General features: G+C 52.3%; 1 protein-coding gene across 1 annotated transcript in view; it reads left to right on the forward strand.

Moving 5' to 3' along the window:
- The first annotated feature begins 1,819 nt into the window (after positions 1 to 1,819).
- STK40 (serine/threonine kinase 40) overlaps positions 1,820 to 10,332 on the forward strand; it is a 36,395-nt gene continuing 27,882 nt past the window's right edge. Inside the window, exon 1 of the mRNA XM_007453816.1 lies at positions 1,820 to 2,000. The gene's annotated coding sequence lies outside the window, so the exon portion shown is untranslated. The remainder of the gene's footprint in view (positions 2,001 to 10,332) is intronic.

Genomic DNA, 10,332 nt, shown 5'->3' on the forward strand with positions numbered 1-10,332 from the left:
TGTCCTGGTGACAGTTTTTCATTTCCTCTGGCTGGCACCTTTCCTTTCTATTCATTACCTCTCCTACTCCTCTCTTTCTCTTCCTCCTCCTCCTCTTTGTTAAAATTCTGTATTTTGAATTGGCTGAGAGCCTCCTGAGGGTGGGGATGGTGGTGTCAGCTCTAAGTGATTCATCTAGCTGATAATTAGAGCTCTGGAAAACCCAACACTCATTCCTGTCAGTCAGGGCTTCCGGAATCCCTAGGCTTTTCACTTTGTCAGAGAGAGGAGCTTGGGGGGCTGGGCCGCGCTTCTTTGTGCCTGACTTTCTGTCCCCCGCTGCATTGAAGCTCGGTAACTGAGAGAACTATGAGCACTCTTATTCGCCAGGTCCCGTGAAAAGCCCTTTCCACACTCACTGGATCCTCACAGTGATCCCACCAAGTGTTATCCCTATGTTGACAGATGGGGATAACTTGCACATAGTCACTCAGCTTGTAAGGGACACAGCAAGTACTCAAATCCAGCCTTTTTGGAATCTGCCAGACTTGGTTCATATCACAGCCCTGCCATTATTAGCTGTTATGTGTCTTTGGACAGTTTACCTCCCCTCTCAGAGCTCTAGCTGCTTCATCTGTGAACAGACTCCTTAACGTGGATGTCTCTAAAGTGCTTAACACAGTGTGTGACATCATACTGGAGCTGTTTCTATTACTACTGTTATTCAGTCCCATCAGCTCAGTGTGCACTAGGCATTCAGAGACAAAGAGATGGACACAGGAGGAAGCAGCAAGACTCACACCAACTCTCACGTCCTGGCACTGCCTGTGTGGAGATGACAAATGCGTGCATACACGTAAATGCCTGGCCACACACCCTAGGAAAATCCAGCAGTGTGCACACAGCCTTGGACACATGTGCCCACATGGATACAGAATGACACAGCTGGAAAGACACCCGGGAGTTAGACAGTCATATGCAGCAAGCACCCTGGCTCACACCTGGGAGACAAAGGAGTGGGTCCATGGTGGCTGGTGCCGGCACCACGGAGCCCTTCTAGCTGCTTCTGCATGCCAGCGGAGGGAAGCCAGGCTCTCAGAGGGCCCAAGTGAGTCACCAGCCTGATGCAATCCCTTTAAAGGGCTCATCTGCTGGTGCAAGAAGCTGATTCATGGAGGGCGTGGTTGCTGGAGGAGGAGGAGAAAGGGACCGAAACTGCAGCAGGAGGGGCTGAGGTTAGGTGGCTGGAATCGCTAACAGGAACTCTTCACTGTTAACCTCCCTGGTCGAGACTCTAGGGATCTTCAGACTGAAGCGTGGTTTCTACAAAAGCGAGGGCCCCGGAGGGAAATGAATTGTGAAGGCTATAACAGGAATTCCTATCATTGATTGAGCCTCACGGCAGCGCTCGCCGCACAAAGCTCCAGAAACAGAGAAATGGGGGTCAAGGAGGAGCCACTTTTCTGAGAAATACACTACAACTGGCCGACCTTTCAACTGCTGCAGACATCTCCAGACCCGGGAGGGCGAGGGTAGGGCACGCGAGGCTCAGTGGAGTAGGGGCGGGGGCGGTGCCTCCGGCCCCACCTCACCGCAGACATAGCTAAGCAGTAAGTACCGCCCCCTAAGGTCTCTGTGTCCAATCGTTTCCAAGATTTCGGCTCGGACCCTACCCTGAACCAATCCTCAATCGTATTCTGGCCTCTTGCCTGAAGGCTTCCGCCCATTGTCAAGATGGCCCCCAATCCCTGCGCCGTGGGCTGTAGCTACGAGCAAGGGGCGGGGATGCGGCTCGTCCGGGAGGAGGGGGCGGTGCGTCACTTCCGTTGTCAGGTGGCGGCGCCGCAGCCATGGAGGGAGGCGGCGGTAGCGGCGGCGGAGGCTCGGGCAGCTGCGCCGGGAGGCGACGGTGAGCGGCTCCCACGCCCCTGGACCGGCCCCGGCCCCCCGGGACGGAGCGCTGAGCAGCCCCGGCTCCGGGCTACGGACTATGGGCGAGCAGCGCTGAGCACCGGGGGAAGGTGAGGGCAGGGGTCCGGGAGCGGGGAGCCGGGCCGGGGGTGCGGGTTGGTGGGGCGGGCCTCAGCGGCTGTAGCGCGGGGACAGGGGTGACAGCCTGAGGCCGTCCGGCTGCGACAGAAATGGCAACAGCGATTGTGCCGTCCTCCGCTGTGGTCTGCCCTTCTCGGGCGGCGGGGGCGGGGGCTCCTGCGCGCCGGGTACCCGGTGGCTTGCGGGGAGTCTCGGTCCCGCCGCAGCCCTGGGAGGTGGCACTGCCAGCCTTGCCAGGAGTCACTCGGCCAGTCAGTGAAGGCGCCGGATTTGAACCAGCCAGGTTTTTCCCAAGAGACACCCTCTGCCTCTCCACGCTGCCCTCCTGATCCCGAGAGGGACATGAAAGTTGAAACGAGTCCCCAGATAGGACTAGCCCGGGCTTCCTCCAGGAGCCCTCACCCGTTGGCACGGGCACCATCGCTGCTGGGGAATTTTCGGATCCCGGGAGGTGTTCAGGTGCGGGTCAGAGCTCTCTGCTTGCCGGTGCTGCGTTTGGCCGGCCTTTTCCAAGGAGAGAGCCTGCTGCTATGGTCACTGTTTCACCTGCTGTGCCCTCTCAGGCCCGCCCATTCCCACGCCGCTTGGCACCACCTTCCAGCCAGTAGATGGGGGCATCGGGATTCCCGACTCTGCCACCCCCGCTTCCTAGGTTTGCTCCCCGTTTGTTGGCGGAAGGAAGAGATGACAGCCGCCTTCGCTGTCAAGATAGACTTTGCTCTGTATTAAGTCACTGGAGGAAACCGGTTGGCTTTGCTTGGTTTTGAGAGCAGTGAAGAAGAGGGTAGTCACTCAGGGCTGGGCGCCTTCCCTCTTGGCTTAGCTTTGCATGAGATAAGGAAGAGCAGGATATGTAATCGTCAGGCCCAAAGAACCCCTGTTTGTAAACAGTGCTTGTGAGCTGGGCCAGTGCTTGGTGGCCCTGCTGTGCCAGTTGTGTGTCCCTTAGATCTAGACAGTGTCGAGATAGCCCTCGTTCGTTCATTCATTCATTCATTCATTCCCCACGTGACAGCAGCAATGTCCTTGCCTGGAGAGGCAAGTACCCTATATTACAGAGGTTAAGAGTGGGCTTTGGAGCCAGAATTCCTGAGTTCAGATTCTAGCTCTGCAGCTTTGTAGCTGTGTGACCTTGGGCACATTGTTTAACCTCTCTGTGCCTCAGTGTTCTCAGCTATAAAACAGGGGTGATAACATAGAGTTGTTGTGAAGATTTAAAAAGTTAACACATGTAAAACACATAGAACCATGTCTGCCACGTAATAAGAGTTCAATAAATGTTAGCTATGCTTATTCTTATTTCAAGGAGCTCACAGTCTGGTTAAGGGAGACTGACCTGTAAATGAACAGTTGAAACGTAGTCTTGAAAAACTAGTAACAGCAAGAACAGAGGGCTGTGGGAGCCCAGGGAAGGAAACTTCTAGCTCAGCCTGAGTTGGGCGGGGCGGGGGGAGGTTTTGGGGAGGCTTGGAAGAAGTGATGATGCTGGAGCTGCATCTAGAAGGATGGGAAGGCTCAGCCAGGTGAGAACAAAGGGGCAAGGTACTCCACTTAGACATGTCAACTCAGAGTTTTTCCAGAAACCTCAGATTGTTCAGTATGGTGGTATGAAAGGCGACCTGGTGCCAGGTAAAGCAGTACAGGTTGACAAGGGAATGCCACATTAACAATTTGGGACTTTGTACCAAGGGCAGTGGGGAGCAAGTGAAGAGGTTTTAAGCAGAGGAGTGTCGTGATTAGACTTGTGTTTTAGAATGCTCTCTCTGGAGCCTCAGCAGGAGGGAAGGGAGAAGAGAGGAGAGATTAAAGCACTGGAGACCTCTTCAGAGGCTACTGCAGGCCTCTGAGAGAAGAGAGATGGCGTGGAGTGGGGGATCTTTGCCGAGACAGCACTGCATGCAACTCGTTGCAGGTGACAAGCTCCCTGCATTGCCCTGGGCAGCTCTCCCTGCCCCAGAAGTGCCTGGCACATGTGCCCCTCTCTTCCTGAGATTGCAGGTCACTCGAGCAGCTGGGCTGGTGAGGCTGTCCTCTCAGAAGCTCAGTTGTAAGGTCAGTTGCTCCCTGGGGCTTTTAATTTGGCCTTTTGGGAAGGCAGCAGATTGTAGTGGTTAAGAGCCTATTTGGTTCTGCTGTCAGACAGAATCTCAGTTCAGATCCCAGCCCTGCCAGTTCAGTAGAGATTACTTATTCTTCGGTTCCCAGCTTTCTCAGCTGAGGAAAATATGGGCAGTAAGAGTCCTTCCCTTGTAGGGCAGTTGTGAGGATTCGGTAAGATGTTGCAGGGTGGGCATTTAGCACACACTGAGTTAGAAATGCTTGGTAGATGTTAGCTGCTGTCGCAGAGGCTGCAGGAAAGGCCTTCTAAGAATTAGTTGAAGCAGTTAATGGCAACTAAAACTGTGTCCCGTTGAGCTGTCAGAAATGTCCTGAGGGATCACAAGACCACAGGATTTTATTGTGTTCTCTCCAAAAAAGAAATCTGTGGGGAATTTACCGAGTCTGTATGGGAGCCATGCAGATGATTCAGCTCAGCTCTTTAAAAGAACCATTTTTTAAAATAGAAGTAGGACTGCTGAGGAAAAAAAAAAAAAATCATGTTTTAAAGTATACTAGGAGAAAAAGTATTTATAGAGTTTGTTCCATGTGTGTCCCTGTTAGTGACCCTAGTCTGTTATCTGAATTAGTACCATCAGAAAGCACACATTGATGTGTGTGGTGACTTAAAATCTGGAACCCCTGTTCCACACACATGAGCTCCCAAGCGTGGCTGAGGATGTGCTGGGTGCCAGGTGCAGAATGAGAATGGCGAGACACGCCCTGCCCTGGCAGAGCTTGTGGTCTAATGGGGACCAGGCAGGCTTCTAACCAACTGACATTTGCATAGAGTTTGGTGAGTGTCTCATAGGAGTCTGTGCAGCATGTAGTGGGAGTGAGATGAAGGAGTGATTCTCCTGGGGGATGGGGAGGTGACTGGGGAGAACTTTGGAGAGCCCTTAGAACCTGAGCTGGATCTTGATGAAAATTGAATCTTGAAGGATGAATAGAGCTTTCTGAGGGTTCATGAGGCACTCCAGGCAGGGGAGCAGCAAGGCACGGGCATGGATGCAGGCTGGTGTGTGTGCACATTGTAGGAACCACAAGAGGTTCTGGCACAGGGCATGAAGGGACCTGGCTTTAGGACATGCTGGAGAGGTAAGCATCAGTGCTAAGATGCTTGAACTTCTTATTCTGTTGGTGATGGGATGCCTTGGCTTAAGGGAGGAAACACCGTTAGACCTGCATCTTGCCAGGAGCCCTCTGGCTGGCGGTGGGGGATGGACTGGGGATAGAAGAAGTCTGGAGTCTCTGTAGGAGGCTTTTGCAGTAATCAAAGTAAGGGCTGGTGGGGGCCTGGATCAGGGTAGACGCAGTTGGGATGCGGAGGAAGGGCATAGATCAGAGCTGTTTTGGGGGAAATCAGCTGGACTCCGGGAGTGTTTGGCAGTGATGATTGAGGGAGGAGCAATGATGGCAGGTGACCTCGAGCTTCCCGATTTGGCTGACAGAGTGAACGATAGTGCAGATGTAGAGACGGCAGAAGATAATGGCCAGTGAAATCCGCCAGCTGCATTCAGTAAGCCCTCTCATGGGAGAGGGTCAGTTGCAAAGTCGGTGGCACTCTGTCCAGCTTCGGGCCAGGCTTGTCTCTGGCTTTGCCTGCGTCAGCCCAGCGCCTGGGGAAAGGGCAGCTTCGCTTCCTTCATCTTCCCTCTGCCCAGATTTGCCCAGGAAGGCGAACTCCTTCAGTATTCCAGAAACTCAAGTGGCTGAGTCTCCTGCACAACTCCTGTGACTTCCACAGCCCTCAGACGGCCCTAAAGGGCAGCCCTTCAGTCAGGTGCCATCCACACTGATTCAGCAAGTGATGGGTCCTGGACAGCAGCATGCCCTCAGGGGAGAGATGGCCGTTCCCAGTGCTCCTGGGGAGATCTTATCTAGAAAGAGACCCTGAGGTTGGATTTACTCCAGAGGCTGTGGGTCAGCCAACTTGCTCCCTCTTCTCTGGAAGGAGAGATGTCTGCCCCAGGCCACCTGGGACTCACTCAGAACCATCAGGGAAGTGAGAGGGAGCTGCCTTTGTGCCCTTATCCCCCTGAGCTCTACAGGAGTGCAGAGCTAGGCCTGAATCAGACTGGGCTGCAGAGAGGGATGTGCTGGTAGAGGGGGCTTCAAACAGGCCCTTTGGAATTGGGGAGATTTTTGCAGGATTTGTCCCTGCATTTGTGGTGTAAAGAAGGTAGAAGGGAAAGTGGCCTGAGACAAGGGCATTTCTTCCTCCTCCACCTGCTCAGGTGAGACTGTGGCCTTGAAGGTGGCCCCGGGACCATAGCAGCCCTGCGTCTCCTCTCGGGATCTGTAATCAAAATCCGAGAAGGGAAAGGATGGTGTTGCTTGCTTTGATTTACTTACTGTCTTAGAGATGTTTCCACTTTGTCTCATGCACGTCTGGGTCATTTTTGGCAATATTGTGTCATTGTTTGTATAATTTATTCAACAGACTCTCTGCTGATGAACTTAGGTTATTTTCAGCCTTTTTTGCTCTCCAAACAAAGCTGAAGTGACTATCCGCATATGTGCAGTTTTTCCCACCTTAGGTATCTGCAGGATAAATTCCAAGAGGAGTTGCTGCTTCAAAGAGTATCCTTCATGTTCATTATTTTTAAAGTAATTTCTTGGCCCCCTTTTAATGAACTGGAGAAGCCTGATCTTCCCTCAGCAAAGCAAAGATACACTTTTGGGTTGACATCCCTCTTCCCAAGGGGCACTGAGAACCCCAGTGGCGGTCACCCTTTTCTGGCTCTTGGCGGTCTGTCTTGGTGTGAGTTGGGGTTCCCTAGAGCTTACACAGTCCAGCAGTCTACAGGTCTGATGGTTTCAAAGAAAATCTAGTTGTTGGAAAGCACCAGAGAAACTGAGAAGGGCTCTTGTCATTTAGGATGGAGCTGTCCCCTCTACATCTGTTTACAGACCATCACCTGCTTGGCAAAAGAGACCAAGGACCTTTTGGCTTTAGGGAGTCCGTGACCCAGGGGTCCAGAAGGAAGAGAAAGTAGCCTGGACATTAGAGGGAACTGGCAAGAGCAGAACTGGTGTGCCTGGCACCTGTCTTTGGGTTTAGGGCAGAGCTGGTTTGAGGTGTGACCAGGGGATAGCAGGTGCCTCTAGGGAGAGGCTTGGTTCAGCCTCTTGGGAGACCTTGGGACTGGCATAGCCCAAAATGCTGTGGGGCTTTTGGAGCCCCACTGCTGGCATTGCCACCTTTGGAGAGCAGGAATCCTGCCCCTTTTTGTAGTAGACATGGAGCCCCTGGCATTACCATGTTGTGTGACTTCCATGGCTGTGTTCTTCTCCAACTCCGCTCCCAAGGTGGTCCCTCCTGAAGGAACAGGAAGGAAACCGGCCACAAAAGAAGGATCCCCACCACCTTCCAGGTCCTTTGTAAGTACTCTGCAACATGTATTGAGGCCTTCTCACAATCTAAGGAAGGAGGGCTTGACTCTGTTTTACAGAGAACCGTCAGACACTGAGGGGTTAAGGAACCCTCAGCCAGCAAGGGCAGAGCCGGGTTTCCAGCCCACACTCGCGTGACCCTAGAGCCCATGCCATCCCATTCCCCCATCCTGGCCAGGCTCTGACCGCAGGAAGCCCAAGCCACATGGAATAAAGCCGTAGAGCTGGAAGGGACCCTGACAAAGCTGAAGCAGTCCCTTCTTTTTTCCTAGAAGAATGGAAACTGCCACTGCCTGGAGACAAGTCCTTCCCCTCCTGCCCTGTGAGTAGTGGGTAAGGAGACCTTCAACCATGTCACCCAGCACTTAAGGCTCAGATCAGACCTGGCTTCAGAAGCCAGTTCTGCCACTTGCTAGCTGAGTGACCTTGAAGAAATCACTTCCTATCTCCAAACCCAGTTTCCTCCAAAGTAGTAATGAGGATTAAACACAAGGTGTTATCGTCTGTGGCAGCTTTGGCCTGGTGCCTGGCCCGCAGTCAGGACCCAGGGGCTGGCTCCGGTGAGGCCTAGGTGAGCTCTTTGCTGGTGGGCCTGAGTGTCCCGAAAGAGGTGTTATGAACCAGCTTCCAGGTCTCCAGTTTGAACGGTTTGGTGGTCTTCCCAGCCTTTATAGAAACCGGGTGGTGAACAGGAAGTTCCTTATAGGCAAGTTTACAAGTTACCTGAGAGAGTTTCGGTGTACCCGGAGTGGTGGTTTGTCCCTTCTGTCCCCCACTCTCCTGATGCAGCCTTGCATCAACATGCAGGCCCACACGTTCGGGGCATTCGCGTGCCATACTCCCTCAAGTGTGCCTTCCCTAAGACCAGCCTCCCCTGATCCCATTACCACTCTTAATAATTCTAATGGGCTCAGAAACTTTTTTAGATTTTTCAAAATTATTATAGTAGCCTACAATGAAACAGGTAAACAATATAGAAGAATATAAAATAAAACTCTCCATCTCCTTCGGGCCCCTAGTTCTATTACCCGGAGGTATCCACTGTTAAGTTTCTTCTAGAAATTTCCTATGCATATTCAAGGGTGTGTATAATCATCTTTTTTTTTTTTTTTTTACCCAAATGGGATCATCTTATACAAATAGTACTGCAGTTCGCTTTTGCTTTTTCATAAATTTATTTATTTATTTATTTATTTATTTATTTATTTATGGCTGCATTGGGTCTTCATTGCTGCGTGCAGACTTTCTCTAGTTGCAGCGAGTGGGGGCTACTCTTCATTGCAGTGCATGGGCTTCTCATTGTGGTGGCTTCTCTTGTGGACCACGGGCTCTAGGAGCTCGGGCTTTAGTAGTTGTAGCACGTGGGCTCAGTGGTGGTTTTGGCTTGTGGGCTCTAGAGCACAGGGTCAGTAGTTGTGGTGCACGGGCTCAGGTGCTCTGCGGTGTGTGGGATCTTCCCGGACCAGGGCTCGAACCCGTGTCCCCTGCATTGGCAGCCGGTTTCTTAACTACTGTGCCACCAGGGAAGTCCCCTGCAGTTTGCTTTTTTTAGTGTAACGTATCCTAGACATCTTCATCTACCAGCAGGTGTGGGCCTAGTCTTAAAGGCTGCATAGTATTCCCCTGTCTGGACGTACCATGATGGAATGAACCAGTCCTCTCTTGGCGGACATTTAGATTGTTTCCTGTCGGGGGGAGATGTGTGTGCGTTTTGATATTTGTGGTTTTGTCTTTGTGTTTTTTCCTGCTACCCAGGGCTCTCCAGGGACCCTTGTTGAGCACATTCATCTTGGTGAACTTGTGTGAGTGAACCTGGAGGATAAATCCCTAGAACTAGATGTGCTGGGCCCGGGGCAAATGCATTTTCTTCTGTTTTGCTGGCTGTGGTTTCACCTTGTCTTCTGCACACCTGTGGGGCTTGTGCAGGGGATTCTGAAGCGGTCAAGGCCCCAGACCCTGCCCCCAGGAGCTCACCCTCTGGAGAGACACAGGCAAGCATGCTCTCACCCACTCCTGAGCAGAGTATGTGTCAGGGGTGGCTCGTGGCTGGCCTCAGCAACTCGGAGCAGGTGAGGCCCTCGTGTGGGTCCACCGGTCTGAACGGCCCACTGAGGGCCACTCTGATGGCAAAGCCTGCTGTCTGCCTCTGTAATCTTGCCCACCAAGCAGCCACAGCCAGCAGCATTCAGTAAAACTGCAGAAAGTGAACTGTATTGTTCATTCGCAAGCCTGTGAATTTTAATTGCATTTCATTTTTGATAGAGGCAGTTAAAGAAAGGCAGTTTGCTGGCCCCAATCCAAATTACCTTTCTCACAGGATGATTGTAGTGACTTTTGCTGTTAAAAACCATATAAAGAAGGAGAATCACATGAACCTGGCCCTGGCCCAGGCTTTCCCGTCTGTCGCTCTGGAAATCTGAGGTGGAAGGAAGGAAACGTAACATTTACCTAGTGCCTCCCACACGCTGGCTCCCTGCAGTCCTCAGGGAACCCTGGGCAGGTACAACACTGTCCCTCTCCTCTGGGTGAGGACGCCGTGGAGCAGAGAGGCACATGTGTAGGACACGAAGGTGCTCTCAGACTAAGCCAGCCCTTCTTTAGTCACTTGCTGCTTTCTCCTTGCCTGATTTGGGCCATCCTGGGTGTCAAGAACCTGAATTCGGGGCTTCCCTGGTGGTCCAGTGGCTAACGCTCCATGCTCCCAATGCAGGGGGCCCAGCTTCGATCCCTGGTCAGGGAACTAGATCCCACAAGCCGCAACTAAAGTTCTCACATACCACAACTTAAAAAAAAAAAAAAAAAAAAAAG

The sequence above is a fragment of the Lipotes vexillifer genome, unplaced genomic scaffold (genome assembly GCF_000442215.2).
Source record: "Lipotes vexillifer unplaced genomic scaffold, Lipotes_vexillifer_v1.1 scaffold213, whole genome shotgun sequence".
NCBI lineage: Eukaryota > Metazoa > Chordata > Mammalia > Artiodactyla > Lipotidae > Lipotes > Lipotes vexillifer.